Source organism: Bicyclus anynana, chromosome 8, assembly GCF_947172395.1.
Source record: "Bicyclus anynana chromosome 8, ilBicAnyn1.1, whole genome shotgun sequence".
Lineage (NCBI taxonomy): Eukaryota > Metazoa > Arthropoda > Insecta > Lepidoptera > Nymphalidae > Bicyclus > Bicyclus anynana.
The window spans coordinates 12270145-12286128 of record NC_069090.1 but is presented as its reverse complement, the minus strand read 5'-3'; the positions used below and the strand labels follow the sequence as shown (position 1 = coordinate 12286128).

Below are 15984 nucleotides of genomic sequence, written 5' to 3'. Positions count from 1 at the left end.
TTTATCCGCGTGTAGCCCGGGTTTGTATGAATTAATGTTTAATAGCCGGTAAGCGGTAACGGTAGGTAAGAAAGCCATAGAAACCAAATAATATGTTATCGCTCTTAGTATTTGCTCTACACACGCACTCTTACTACCTACTTACTCGAAATACTAATTCCTTTATCATGCTCATAAAATCAACAATTACCCTTGAATTTAGTATAAATTCATTGATATATTACAACGGGCGTGGATCAAACCTATGACCTCTAGATTCGTCCGGCCCTTAACCGTAAAGCTATTGAATTTTATTTTTAAGAAACAAAAAGTGCTATCTTTGTAATATAGTTAAGAATTGTTATACAATATGTCCATTATCCACTAAATAAAAGATATTGTATTTTTTTTTTTTACTTATCTGTACTTAACTGAAAATAGAACTTAACACCTCAAAAATTAGGCATTTATGTACGCTTTGTAAATGATTAAATATGGAGGACTTCTTTTTAAAGTGTCTCTCCATTTTAGAATTTAAATTGTCTCTCCATTGTTGAAGGTTGGCTTGTCCAATGTCCATGGGTTATGTTTAATCTAAAATAAGAACTCAATAACTGTAAAGTTGTATGTAAGGTCTGCCAATCCGCATTGGGCCAGCGTGGTGGACTGTTAGCCTAACCTCTCTCATTCTGAGAGGAGACTCGACCTCAGCAATGAACCGAATATGGGTTGATAACGAACTGAAAATCATCTGCTAGTATGTGCCAGAAGTGAAAGAATCTCATATTTATCTCAAGCAACTTTTCAATCTCGCACTTACTTAATGCTCCACAAAATTCATGTTGTACCAAGATCCGCGGCATAAATCATAGCGATGCACGTTTACCAGCTTATTGCCACTAAACTGGCGCGATAACCGAGCTTCGTGAAAAATGAATTTGCCGTTGCAATACAACATTGTAAACTTATAAAAGTTGCCCCTCATTTTATACTGTCAGAAGGAGATAAAGAATATTTAACCGCGCGTAAGGAATAGGGCATGAAGAGGTTTTACGACCGTACAATATATTAACGGGTGTTGAATAGATTACAATTTTGTTCACTTATAGGGGCGCCCACATGTGACGATGTTTACTGCTTTTGAAAGAAAGAAAGTGTGTTTATTAGAAATTAGCAGATGCCCCGCGATTTCATCCTCGTAGTTCCCGTTCCCATGATAGTACGTGGAAAATATATAGCATATGACACTCACAAATAACGTAGCTTTCTATTGAGAAAAAAATTTAAAATCGGTGCAGTAGATGCAGAGATTATCCGACAAACTCATAAAACCTCTTTATAATATTAGTATGTAGAGGTAATAGATTAAACATACACACACACACACACACAAACTCACCACAACATTATTTATTTGCGATAAGAAATAAATGATAGAAAATATTCACATTGACACATTGCAAATAGGTTGCCTACTATATTTGCGGCCGGATAGTATTAATGTTTATTTTATTAAATAGGTATATTTAAACTAATTCACTCGTTGGTTAATTAAAAATCGTACACTTGTAGTTGGTGTAACCCTCAATAGGTTATAAAAAACTGGTTTTCTTTATCAGTGTAACAAGAAATGCAATATAACAGTGTGAGGATAGTTACAGCATTGCACCATTTCTTCTAAAAATAAAGCTTCCACAGGGTAACAAAGGAATTCCAGTAGTATCTTGAATTTGCATTAGCTTTCACGGTCTTAAATTTTTACACCGCAACTTTTAAATCCAAGCTTTAAATTCAATCTGGGGAACAGACAAAGTAAACAAGGGGATACCCACTATTTTTCTATTTGCCGACGAAAACCGAGCAGTAACTATTATCCGAGTGGGATTTCTGAAGTGTTCCGTAGGTACCTAGCCGCAATTTAAAATTGCTGCGCTAAGTTTTAATGAGTCAGTGTTTACTCATTTTTAGGGTTACGTAGTTAGTACGGAAACCATAAAGTTTCATCATGTTTATGTGTCTATCCGTATTATCACACTAATATTACTAATATTATAAAGGCGAAAGTTTGTGTGCAAGTGTGTAAGTTTGTTTCTCCTTTGCGCTGCGGCTGCTAAAACCATTTGGCCGAAATTTGGAATGGAAATGCATTTTTTTCTGGATACTTTTCATCCCGGAAAAATCCATGGTTCCCGTGGGATTTGTGAAAAACTGAATTCCACGCAGACGCGGGCGTCCGCTAGTAAAAAATACATAACATATTATAGTGTACAGAAAATATGTCAGGGTGCCATAAATATATCCTGTAGTCTAGACACATAAAACATTTGTACAAGCCCATACACTAATTATTATAATATAACTATCTACAGCCGTGATAGCCCAGTGGACATCTCTTCTGCCTTTGATTCTAGAGGGTGTAGGTTCGAATCCGGTCCCGGGCATGCACCTCCAACTTTCCAGTTGTGTGAAGAAATTAGATATCAGTTGTCTCAAACGGTAAAGGATTAACATCGTGAGGAAACTTGCATACCTGAGAATTTTCTTAATTCTCTGCGTGTGTAAAGTCTGCCAATCCACATTGGACCAGCGTGGTGAACTATTGGCCTAACCCCTCTGATTCTGAGAGGAGATTCGAGCTTAGGAGTGAGCCGAATATGGGTTGATAATGAACTATCTACTCTATCTATCACTGGGGAAAAGTGCCATAATTTGTTTTTAGTTGATTTTATCTATAATTTTAACATAAATATAGTAATTTGTTGATATCTTTGAAAAAAAAATCTTTCATCATTTCTTAGTTGTCTAAACCTGTAAATCGCGTCGCACGGTAAATAGTAGGCATTGGATTAACGACTAACGGACTTCTGCATATTAATGGAAGTTAACGGGTCCGTTAACATTTTTAAAAGTTAACTTAAAAGTTAATCCGTTAATCAAAATGTTAACTTCGTTAATTAACGATTAACGGAATAACGAGTTAATGCCCAGCTATGGTTACAAATAATTTATATTTATCTTCTACAAGTATCATACAAGTTCTTGGGTTCATATAAAGTTGCCTGAAACGTTATAACACTCAATCTTTATAGATGCAGTAATTGCTTCTTAAATTTTATTACTGGAGCGAGTTCAGTTAACGGCATGCAATGCACTATAAATTCTCGATGCAATGTAAGGCGAACAGAATGCTCAACTCATCTTTAACTTGAAAAATATTATGAAGAGTGTGCATTTTATCGTTTAGATTCTAACATCTCCTAGAAGATAAGTCAAAATAGAGCAGGTGATGTGTGAAGTTGAGTGTGCGTAATATGAGGACCGCATTATGTTTACAGATTTGAACTCAGTAAAGTATATAATTACATATTTTGATTTTGGATATTGTTAGGAGGTTTTTTGCTTTTTCTTTACATCCCATCCATTTGTATTCAATAATAATGACTAAATGGACTAAGCATAAATATGGTTTTCAACAATATTTTATGTTTATTTAAATTATCTAGTGAATTATTATTGATGTTTAAACACACTTCTAACTAATACATTAAAAAAAACACGAGAAAATTGATGTCAAGAATTCTTTAAAAAACATCATATTTACTTGATTTTGAATTGAAACATCATATTACATCACTACGAAACTACTGGATGAATTCAAATGAGGAAGGGTTTGAGTAAATACTGCGAAAAAGGTCTTAAGATACTGTAGAACGCGAAAATAAAAATAGAAAGGGGTTGGAGTCGTCTAACCAAAACCAAAACCAAAACCAATTTTCTACAAAATATCTACTTAATAAAAAGAAATCATGAAAATGATGAATAAAATACAATCGTGCTAAATTTATGTCGTAACTAAAAGAAATAGGAATTATTTTTTATATAATATAGATAACTTAAGATGCCAGTAGTCAGAACGTCGTTACGAAACCATAAAACCTCGCGTATTTAGCAAAAGAAACCTATCTCAATAGGACGCATGAACTACAAAGATGAGTAAACGCCGTTGTCGCGAACAAGACTGGTAGAAATTGCGTTATAATGGGGTAGAGTTTCCTTTTGTATGAACACAATGAGCCCATTGTGACTCCAGACAGATACTAATTTCAAACGTTGTTTTGTATACAATTCCGTTCACGAGACAAAACTCAGTGGCCTATCACTACTGGAAGAGTGTGTATAGCGTTTAAAGAAGGGATTCAGATATTTTGTGATCCTAAGTTATTTAATAAAAAAAAAATCAAATGTTTGTTTCATGTTAAACCGATTTATAAATTACTAGCGGACGCCCGCGACTTCCTCCGCGTGGAATTTAGTTTTTCACAAATCCCTCGGGAACCATGGATTTTTCCGGGATAAAAAGTAGCCTATGTGTTAATCCATGCTATAATAAAGAGTAACAAACATTCATATCATTAAAATCATCAGTTTTCGCAAATCTCGAGAAACCATGAATTTTTTCGGTATAAAATTAGCCTGTGTTAATCCAGAGTAAAATCCATTTCCATTACAAATTTTAGCCAAATCGCTTCAGTAGTAGCGGCGTTAAAGAGTATCCACACCCACACCAATCCACACAAACTTTCGCGTTTATATTCGCGTTTTAGTCGGATTTGTATAATTATTGTAGTTAAATAATATTATAAACTTATACTTATACTATACTTATCCTACTAATATTATAAACTTTCGCGTTTATAATATTAGTGGGATAGGAAGTAGGACTAGCGGACTTCATCTTCTACTTCATCCGCGTCGAATTAATTTCTTACAATACCTGCGGGAACCAAGGATTTTCCGGGATGAAAAGTAGCCTATGTAACACATAGGCTACTTTTTCAACTCCAGGGTATTTGTGTATCTTCGTTTTAAATTTGAGCCAAATCAGTTAAGTAATTGCGGCGTTAAAGAGTAACAAACATCCAAACAAACATCTATAGACAAATAGAGGGATTATTATTTTATTATACTGTACAGGATTCAACAGGAACACGTCTAACTTTTTTGTTGTTGTCATGATTCTACGAAATTTTTACCTCTGCTCACGTCGCAGTCCAGTGTCCAATAATATTAACCTCAAACATAAATAATTGTGGGCTGGTATTATTCTCTCAAAACTCTCATCATCGTCATCATATCAGCCGATGGACGTCCACTGCAGGACATAGGCCTTTTGTAGGGACTTCCAATCATCACGATACTGAGCCGCCTGCATCCAGCGAATCCCTGCGACTCGCTTGATGTCGTCAGTCCACCTGGTGGGGAATCGGCCAACAATGCGCTTACTAGTGCGGGGTCGCCATTCCAGCACTCAAAACTCTAATATTTTTAAATTAAATAAAAAAATGCTAGTATTTAATAAAAATAATATAAGCTGAATTATGCTTAGTAAGCAGTTGAATGTACAGAAATTACATACACTTCACTATATTTTAACCTTATTTTAACAGTCTAGTGCGCACGTTTCTGCCACGTATAAAATCATATCACGTACTTACTACGTTACATATTTTCAAAGTAATTTTTCTCTTCATACATGATGGTAACGTTTTTAATGTTTCTTTTTTTTTCGAATTTATGACTTCCCGAATACAGTTATTTAACAAAATACGTTAAAGAGGATGGTAAAATTGAATAGAATTTACTTGCTACCAAAATTTAAGAAACATTTTATTTTAATTACATATAACATACGTAGCTGATTTACTGAAAGTTTTAATTAAATATACACAACTCTATAAATTTTATATATTTTCCAAAGAAGTTTATTAAAATACTAGCGGATTTTTCACCACTTTAGGGGTCAAATTTAAAAATTCTTGAATTACATTATATTTCGTGTTTTTTTTATGATTTACGAACAAATTTTTAAAACTGTAACTCCAAAAATGAAGGACTTTCCATACAAATTTTCAACCCCTATTTCACCCCCTTAAATTTTTATTTTAGGGTCAAAAACTACCCTAAAATTTTGCTTCAAGGTCCCATTTACTATTATACAAAAACCATGGATTTTTCCGGGATAAAAAGTAGCCTATGTGTTAATCCAGAGTAAAATCTATTTTCATTCCAAATTTCAGCCAAATCGCTTCAGCAGTAGCGGCATTAAAGAATAACAAACATTCAAACATACATCCAATCATCCATACAAACTTTCGCGTTTATAATCCTATATACTAATATATAATAAACTAATATTTTATTAGTAGGAAGTAGGATTTTCATGGGAATAGAAACCGCAGGGCGTCTACTATTTAGTTTATAAACTCAAGGAAGGCTAAACTCTCTTTATCTGTTCCCAGGGTTTCATCAGACCAAATAGTTTAACTACATTGAATCTGAATGGTTATTATTCAGGACATAACATTTTTACGCGTACACAAAATGTTGGAACAGAAAACGAATTTATTATTGTCATAACATTGGGAGTTTTAATAGAAGATAAACTGTTTAAACGACGAAAATGTTCCCGAGTTATGTTTTCATTTTACGAGAGGCTTTCACGGTGAGGTTATGGCCATCTATAACCATCGGTCATTCATGATTAAACGACCTCGTTCCACTATGTGTGTATCAAATTTTATCAGTGTCTACTTGGAAGTTGTCTTGTTACTTTAACTCTTTTCTTTGCTTCTCACATTCTTTTTATTATTTGGGTTTATTTTTATATTTCATAACTTATTTATGTTTCTTGTTCCTTTATGCAAATATATATTTTTATTAGTCTCTGCTGAAAGACAGAGATGAGTGCCAAGCCATAAGCTTGGCACTCATCTCTGTCTTTCCTTCATGTATTATCTTTCTATCTATCTATCTATCTTTTCATCTGGTTTTTTATTTCAGAATTCATTTTTCATGATTAAATGATCCTTTTTTATAATCCGTGTACAAAATTTTGTCAGTGATTGCTTATTTTAATTCATTCTTTCCTGCTTTCTTCTTTAAAAGTTTTTCTAGATATGCTCAACGGCTTCACCAGTTGTCCAGTTATTATGGTAATATCTAATCTAATTTATCTAAACTAGAACACGCATAGTAATCGTTATTTCTTTGATGAAAGAATAAAGATGCACCAAGCTGCGGGTTTTCCGCTAGTAAGACACGTATATATTTTCATTTCAAAGGATCAAAATTATCAATATTGTGAAACAGTACAAGCACCCGCATGACTTCCGAACGGGATGTTTGTCATCTCGCTCAAAGCGGTGTCTGACAAAGGCGGCATGTGCTTTGTTTATTGTCTGTACTTGAAAAAGTTTATCCTTTTAGTTGTATATTGTAGCTGAAATATATTTCTATTTCTATTTTACATAAAATTTATGTTCTTCGTGTACATGTTTGTCAGATTTGTTATATCTTAAGGACGGCTTGAAGCAGAATTACTGAAATATGGTTGAAGAAAATACAAATTGAGAAAAGTTCCGAAACAATCAACTTTGTAGATTTTATATAGGTGCAACTCCTATATAAAATCTACAATGTTGGTTGTATCGGTTTGATAATAAATAATAGTAAAATAGTACCCCACGCTGGGCCAGCGTGGGGTACTATTGGCCTAACCCTAATGCGGATTGGCAGACTTCACACAGACTTCAGAAAATTCTCTAGTATGCAGGTTTCCTCACGATGATACCGTAATATTACATAACAAAGGTCTAATTTATCTCTATACCAAAAGTTATCAAAATCGGTTTAACGATATAGCCTTGAAATCTAACAAACAGACTCGCATTTACAATATTAGTGTGCATTTGATATGATTTTTAGTTTGAGGGGATTAATTTTAGTCCAACTAGTACATCAATTAGTTCATTAAAACTCTATTCACGATAGATCTACACGATCTTTAAGTCTATTATTATAAATGCGAAAGTAAGTCTGTCTGTCTGTTACCTTTTCACGGCTAAACGGCTGAACCTATCAAGATGAATTTTGGTATAGTGGTAAATAGGATGTTGGAGCAAAACATAGCGTACTTTTAACCCTAAAATAAAATGAGTGAAATAGGGCAAAATAGGGGTTGAAAGTTTGTATAGGAAGTCATTCATTTTTAGAGTTACCTACAGTTTGAAAAATTTGTTCTTAGATCAAAACAAAAATACATATAATGTAATTCAAGATTTTTTTTTAATTCAACACAGTGGTGAAATAGAGGTTGAAAGCCTACATTGAATTCTACAAGAACAGAGTCACGGACGTCCGCTAGTAACATTATATGGTTGTAAATCAGAACTCATCGCAAACCTTTGTACACACACAGTGACAAATAAAAAGATTCCACGTGAAATGTCGGGTAACATTCGGGTTATTCAAGGGCAATCAGTCAACCAGTATCTTTGAAACCGTTCCGTTTCGCTCGCAACATCTCTTGTAATATTGCAGCGAAAAAGAGTAATGCTCTTGGAAATAGAGTTACCTTCCGTTGTAAAAGATTTCGTGCCTTTTGTTGTACACAATAAGGGATAGTTTCCCTCGCATGAACGCATAGGTGGAGGGACACAAAGAATTGCCTTAAATATACTCGCTGAGACACTGTTGTTGAATGAGTGTTTCGCTTGCAAAATTTACGTGCAATTTTGGAATTTCCAAAGTGGTGCACACAATTTATTGAAGTGTTAAAATGTGAGAAATGTTAAAAAGTATAAGGTGCTTGTTTTCTGTTGCATTTTAAATTGTCGCAGCTTGTATGAATAAATCATGTAACGTTAAAAGAAGTAAATAAAGTTCTTTTTTGTATCACAGAGTAAAATATACAGTAATTTAGTGTACAAAATTATCTGATGTAAAAAAAGGGTATTCGCTGCATTGCGTATTACGCTGTGTAAGGTTTTTTTTTTCTTGACAAGTTAGCCCTTGACTACAATCTCACCAGATGGTAAGTGATAATGCAATCTAAGATGGAAGCGGGCTAACTTGTTAGGAGGAGGATGAAAATCCACACTCCTTTCGGTTTCTACACAACATCGTACCGGAACGCTAAATCACTTGACGGTACGTCTTTGCCGGTAGGGTGGTAACTAGCCACGGCCAAAGCCTCCCACCAACCTGACCTGGACCAATTAAGAAAATCTTAATCTGCCCAGCTGGGGATCGAACCCAGGACCTCCGTTTTGTAAATCCACCGCGCATACCACTGCGCCACGGACGCCGTCATGCGTCATGTGTTTATTAGTTAGTTTATATTATTTGATCTTACTGTTAAGTGTCCAGGGTTTTCTGCCGGCTTAGGTGAGCTAGGGCACCTAGAGTGCAAGATCCCAATAATATCTCGATTATTGCAGTACTGTAAACATCGCTATTCCTACCGCTGCATCCATTAACATCAAGGCTATCATAAATGCTTGTAATTACACTGGCAACGATACAAACAACGCTGCTTGGCGGCAGAAATAAGTATGGGCTCTTTGACGGAGGTCCTGGGTTCGATCCCCGGCTGGGTCTATTGAGGTTTTCTTAATTAGTCCAGGTCTGGCTTATTGGAGGCTTCAGCCGTGGTATGTACAACCCTACCAGCAAAGACGTATCACCAAAGCGATTTAGCGTTCAGGTACGATAAATAGAATAAGCCGAAAGGATGTGGATTTTCATCCTCCTCCTGACAAGCCATTGTAGTCAAGGGCTAATTTGTAGAGAATAAAAAAAATATATGGTAATAGTATAAATTTATATTTATCTGATAGATTTGATAGCGTAAAGTTATTCCAACCGTAAATATCTCGATCACAGGCTAAAATTACTCTGCGTTTATTTTTATTGAATCGTGACCAAATAAATCACATGCTTGTTATAAATATAAAACTATATGCATATTATATTATTCATGAGTAAGCGAACAACGGGAGTGTGTATTGTTAAGTAAATCGTCAAACCGTTTTAACGCAAATTTAATAGAACGGAAAGCGCTTTATAGTTTAGTGTTTGGAATAAAAATACAATACTGCGGTAGTAGGATTTTATGACGGCATAGTTTACGGGCGGATCGAACTGACATCGGCAACAAAGGCAATGCTACGAGTATGTAGGTTAAATACAAAAAAAAATAAAAATGAAAAAATATATCGAAAACTTATAATATAATTTAGTAATCATATTGCCTACTTCTTCAGTTACCGTGATAGCCCAGTGGATATGACCTCTGCCTCCGTTTCCTGAGGGTGTGGGTTCGAGTCCGGTCCGGGGCATGCACCTCCACCTTTTCAGTTCACGTCACGTGTCTCAAACGATGAAGGAATACATCGTGAGGAAACCTGCATACCAGAGAATTTTCTTATTTCTCTGCGTGTGTGAAGTTTGCCAACCCGCATTGAGAGAGACTCGAGCTCAGCAATAAGCCGAATGTGGTTGATAACGACTACTGTCTTCTGTTTAACCACTGAAAATGCTCTTATATTGGGATAAAAGTAGCCAATACATTAAATTAACGGCTATAAATTCGGCTGTTAAGATGTAGTTTATATAATTTTATGTACGCAATTCAACCGTCGACAGATTATAAAAATGTAAGCAACGTTATTATTATCCTACATACATAACATCAAGACATCTTAATTATTATACCATCATCATCATCATTAACAGTCACTGGACGTCCACTGCTGGACATAGACTTGCATGGACTTCCAAACATAACGGTCTCGAGCCGCGGGGATCGACCAACACTGCGCTTTCCGATGTGGGTTCGCCATTCCAGTACCTTGGGATCCCAACGATCGGCTCTTCGAACTATGTGGCCTGACCATTGCCACTTCAGCTTCGCGACTCGCTGAGCTATGTCAGTGATTATGGTTCTTCTGCGAATCTCCTCATTTGTGATTAGATCATGCAGAGAAACTCCAAGCATAAGCCTTATAAAACACATCACTATTTTTAAATTATATAACATAACTTTTTTGTGCGTCTTATTGCACCTAACTCCTCATAAAGCGATTTGAATGTGTGTGTACTCGTATACTCATATATGAATAATATATTATTTCCTCAATAGTTTGAAAAAACAATAGAACCCGGTAGGCGGCGCTGCTCAAACGAAATTTTTAGGGTCTTACCCGGTCAGTTAGTCTTATATAAATTATAAAGTTATAACCGTATTCTAATTATTATTTACTCCTTCCTGAACTCTCAAAATATAGTATACAAATGCATTTTTATGTATTATCGTTTTTATTACAAAATGAAACCCCAACGTATTTTTAGAAAGATATCAAAAATCGGAAAGCGTATTCAAATCCCTATAAAAATTCACAGCTAGAATTTCCATGTGCTATTCAAAATCTAGTGTATGGGAACGTACCGGCCTTACAGTCGTTTATCGCGTGCACAGTTGTTGTTCACGAGTATGCATTGTCGAACGATCGAACACCTCCGTGTCATAGGAAATGGAGCTTACAAGACATTCTAACGGCAGCATAATGTAATTCCGTACGATCTATTGGCAAGTGCAGTCATTTTGTATTTTCCGATACTGAAATATATCATTTTGTTACACGCTGGGCTATTGACTGTGAATAAAGAACTGGGCTATTGAGTGTGATAAGTGAATACCTACAGAAAATAATAAAGCTTTAATGGCTTATGCTTCTGCCTAACAGAATCATTGGTATATTCATTATTCTGAGTGACTTTATTGATGTATGGGTTTGATTTCTGCGAGATGAGTGCGATATGTGAGTACCTACAGAAAAGAATAATGCTTTCACACGCTTCAATGTCTTATGCTTCTGCCTAACAGAATGGTTGGTATATTCATTATTCTGTGTGACTTTAATTTGATGTCTGGGTTTGATTCCTGTGGGCTATAAAACATTGGGTGATTCCTGCTCGCTTTCAAGAGTACTCAAAATCAAGGCGGTTGGCTGGTGGGAGGCTTCGGCCATGGCTAGTTACCACCCTGCCGACAAAGACGTACCATCAAGCGATTTAACGGTACGATGTCGTGTAGAAACCGAACAGGTATGTGGATTTCATCCTACTCCTAACAAGTTAGCACGCTTCCATCTTAGATTGCATCATCACTTACCATTAGGTAAGATTGTAGTCAAGGGCCAACTTGTAAAGAATAAAAAAAAGCGGTGAGTATGGTGTTACATACCCGTGATACGCAGAGTATGTTAAGCTGTTGGTTTCGGTCATTAACCTTTACCAGAGACATGAAAAATTTATAACACTTTATGGGACAAGACATCGCACGGTCTACTACTTTCAAACTTAATTTTTAACACGCTTAAATTAGCTTCACTTGTAACTATGTATGTAAGAAAATCAAATCTTAGAATCTTAATTTGACCCACTTCCCGGTCTTCGAATAGGATGAAATTTTGCACACGCTCTGAATTCTGATGACAATACATGACTAGCTAAGAAACGTCATTACTAAGTCAATACGGCGACCTCCCCAATCACTTGCAACTATTTATGTAAGAAAATTTTGGAATCTTAATTTGGCCCACTTCCCGGATAAAATTTTGCACACGCTCTGAATTCTGATGACAATACATGACTAGCTAAGAAACTTCATTACAAATCTAATTTGGCGGCCTACCCAAATGAAAGGGTTTGCTGTCAGGAATACGAAAAAAAGCGTGCTAAAAGCGTGTGTTTTAAACTATTTAAAGTTATTGTCATAAAATTTATTTTGATTGTTTTGTAATGGTGCTGATATTTATCCACTGGTATGTAATGAGACACATACAAGAACATCAACTCTTATCGTTAATTTAAAAAAAAAAACTTTATACTCAATGACCTTAATTGGCATGAGATCTTTTTTAGGATTTTAATAGACTTACATAAGTAATATTATAAATTAAACAGTTTTAACAAAAAAGGCAATAAAATTAAAAAACTAGTGGCTGCCTAGTGTGCATGGTGCCTAAATGCCAAAAGTATGAAGATCATAAAGAAAACAAACAAATTCCAGCCATATTTAACACACCGGTACATTGCTCCATCACTTACAAAGTACTCTCATTCTATGTCGCGTAATTGGTTTTAGAAATTTCGAGTCGAGAATTGATGGATTGTTTCCGAAAAGTTTGGCCCCAAAATTGTTAATTATGGAAATTCGTACCGGCAGATATTCCAGTTGATAAAGTCGGTTGTTTTTGACTAATTTACACCACCGGAAAAACAATATAAAGAGGTTTTGTCTAGTTATGATTTATTTTAAATTTTAGTGGTCATTATAAATTTTGACAATTAATGACCGTTATGTATGTTATATGTCTTGTCTGTTGTTTTTTGATCTCTTAAGACCAGGAACAATTATTTAACGTACCTTCTCTGAGGAACGGTGATGTGTCACATCACCAAACTTCTCTTCTCCAGACTGAACTTTTTTTAATTTAAGTGATAAACCAACGCACTAAGAACTGATTTATATCTGACTGATTATTATTGATATATAAATGATTTATATTATAGTGTATTTAAATAAAATGGATGGAGACGACACCGTATATAGAAATTAAACCATACCTTCATCGCCCCGTTACCTATCCATCATCATATGACAACAGAGATCTGAATCCATCTCTTACTTCAACGCATCTGGTCAACGGTTCCAAATCGCAGAATATTGTTATAGAACAAATTGCGTTGTGTGGCATAATTCACTAATAAAACTTTTTTCTTTCTTTCTTTACTTGTCAATAAATAAATAAAAATAAGATTGAAAGAATTTCTAAATAAACACAACACAAAACAAATTCAAGGTAAAATATGAATCCATCGACAGAAACAAATCACGCACTCAACTCTTTTTAACAATACGTAAGAAGTAACATTATTTTCACGCTGTAACGCATTTAGCAAAATAAGCCGATAAAAAAGCCACACTCCGTTGTTTCCGACGAAAATGCTTTATTTTCCTCCAGTTAGTTGAATAAATCGTGCGCGAGCCCTTTTTTTACATTAAGTATAAATAAAATCGGCAAACACATTGGTATTGAAGTCAATTTTCTAGAAGTGACTTCTAAATGCAGATAGAACAAATTGTGAACACAGACTTATCACTTCTTATATTCTGATCTTCGTATAGGCTAATCAATATCTACGAAAATGCTTAGTTCTTGATGCTGCTTGATGATAAAAATACACGATGCATCATCATAAAAATACACGATCATAAGTAGGTATTTGGATTTTTTTTACATTAATAAATGAATTACTTTATTATTAACGTTGGTTTGAACTTGTAAGAGTATGATTCAACATAATAATTATAATGTACCTTACCTTAGTCCGCCAACCCACATTTAAGTAGCGTGGTGATATCTCCTCTTCTAAAAGGAAGGTTTTGGATGATGTTAATTAGACTAGTATTTGTAGGCACATCTACGAAAAAAATCTTTGGTAGTATTCGGTATACTCATTTATAACGAGATTCACAAGACTTTTAGACCTGCCAATGCATAAGTTAAAGCAATGTGTTAAAAAACATTTTCTTTGTCTCACTACACAATTGATGCGACTTAAAGATAAGGTGCTTGGAGGCCATTGGATCAGCTTCACACAGGAAGTAAAACTACTAGTATAAGAAAATGTAATGATGTAAAAACACGTTATCAATCTTAAATTATAATACTATATATTGTTTTTATTAAATAGCAACTGTTGAGTTTCTTGCCGACTCTTCTTAGCAGAACCTGCCTTCCGAACCGGTGGTAGTCTTTACAAACGCTAACGTTAACGTTTCAAGAGTGCTTGTGAACTAAGACTACTTGAATTAATTGCATTTTGAATTTCAATTAATCTAGACGACACCCCGGCATCAAATCACATGATTGAAGCAAATCAATTGACAGGATCATATTTTACAGGAAAGACTGTCCCTGGAATTTTGTAATTTATATCTACTTTCATTAAAATCTCAGGCAATCCTCGGACGAATATTATCTTTAAGTCAGGGATTTTTACATTATTTTATACTTTTTCAATTACGTTTTAACCGTCGGGGATTTTTTTTCAAATTTTTTACCCAAATTATATAAAAAAACACCATAACAGGACATATCCAGTATCTCTAAGCCCTTGAGTGCAGTAAATTACGAAGTATTTCTTATCCCCCCGCGTCACCCGATAAGAGGCGGGAGTTCTTCGAGGATATTAATCATGGCGCTCGCAATAGATTTTATTATTTTCTTTCCTACGCTTGTTGGGCTATTGAATTCGAAGAGAAATCTTCATACAGTATATCTACATAATAAATCATCATCATCATTATCCGCCTATTTTAATGGCCCACGGCTGGGGCCAAGTGTCCTTCCTTTTAAGAGTGTGCAATATGTAATTTGGTGGTTACAAAAGGTTCTGGATCTTAGATTCTGCAAAAGTTAGGAGCCTGATATTTGGGTAAATGATATTTCAAAGTGTTAGCTTCGTTATGACTATACAAAATACACAATTTGTAAAACTTTTCTCGATAGTTTATTTTTTTTAGAAAATACATGTTTTGCTCACATTTTGCTTTCAATCTCAGGAAAATCAAACTTATTTTCTTAAATTTCTGTTTTGTATATAAAATTAGGTATATATCTTAAACATGTCCATTTTGTTTTTCGTTATGTTGTTTAATTTACTTGCTATTAAGCAAAAATGGTTTTGGCGCTCACGTCATAAAATTTTGCGTCGCGCGTCAATCGCTCCGTGCTTTTCACTCACGTGAAAGTCATAATTCGGCGTCTCGTTTGCGCTTCGAATTTTATCCATATCGTACCGATGCGCTGCGCGCTCTAAAGAGAGGAGATATCACGCTACTTAAATGTATTTATTGTAGGTGGGCGGGCTAAGGTAAGGTACATAATAATTTTTATGTTGAATGTTTGTCATTTGCGATATAACATTTTGTTACTCTTACAAGTTCAAACCAACGTTAATAATAAAGTAATTCCTTTATTAATGTAAATAATTTTCACTTACCCTTATTGTAGGTATGTTAAGTCTGAAACTACATCAAAAACGTATGCCCTTCAGATAGAAACACGGCGATAGTGCTTTGCGGCAAAAATATTA

At 34.8% G+C, this 15984-nt stretch overlaps 1 protein-coding gene across 1 annotated transcript in view; it reads right to left on the bottom strand.

The window, feature by feature from the left end:
- Window positions 1-15984, bottom strand: part of LOC112055902 (TWiK family of potassium channels protein 12-like) — a 201118-nt gene that overhangs the window by 20561 nt on the left and 164573 nt on the right. The gene's annotated exons all lie outside the window — the stretch shown is intronic.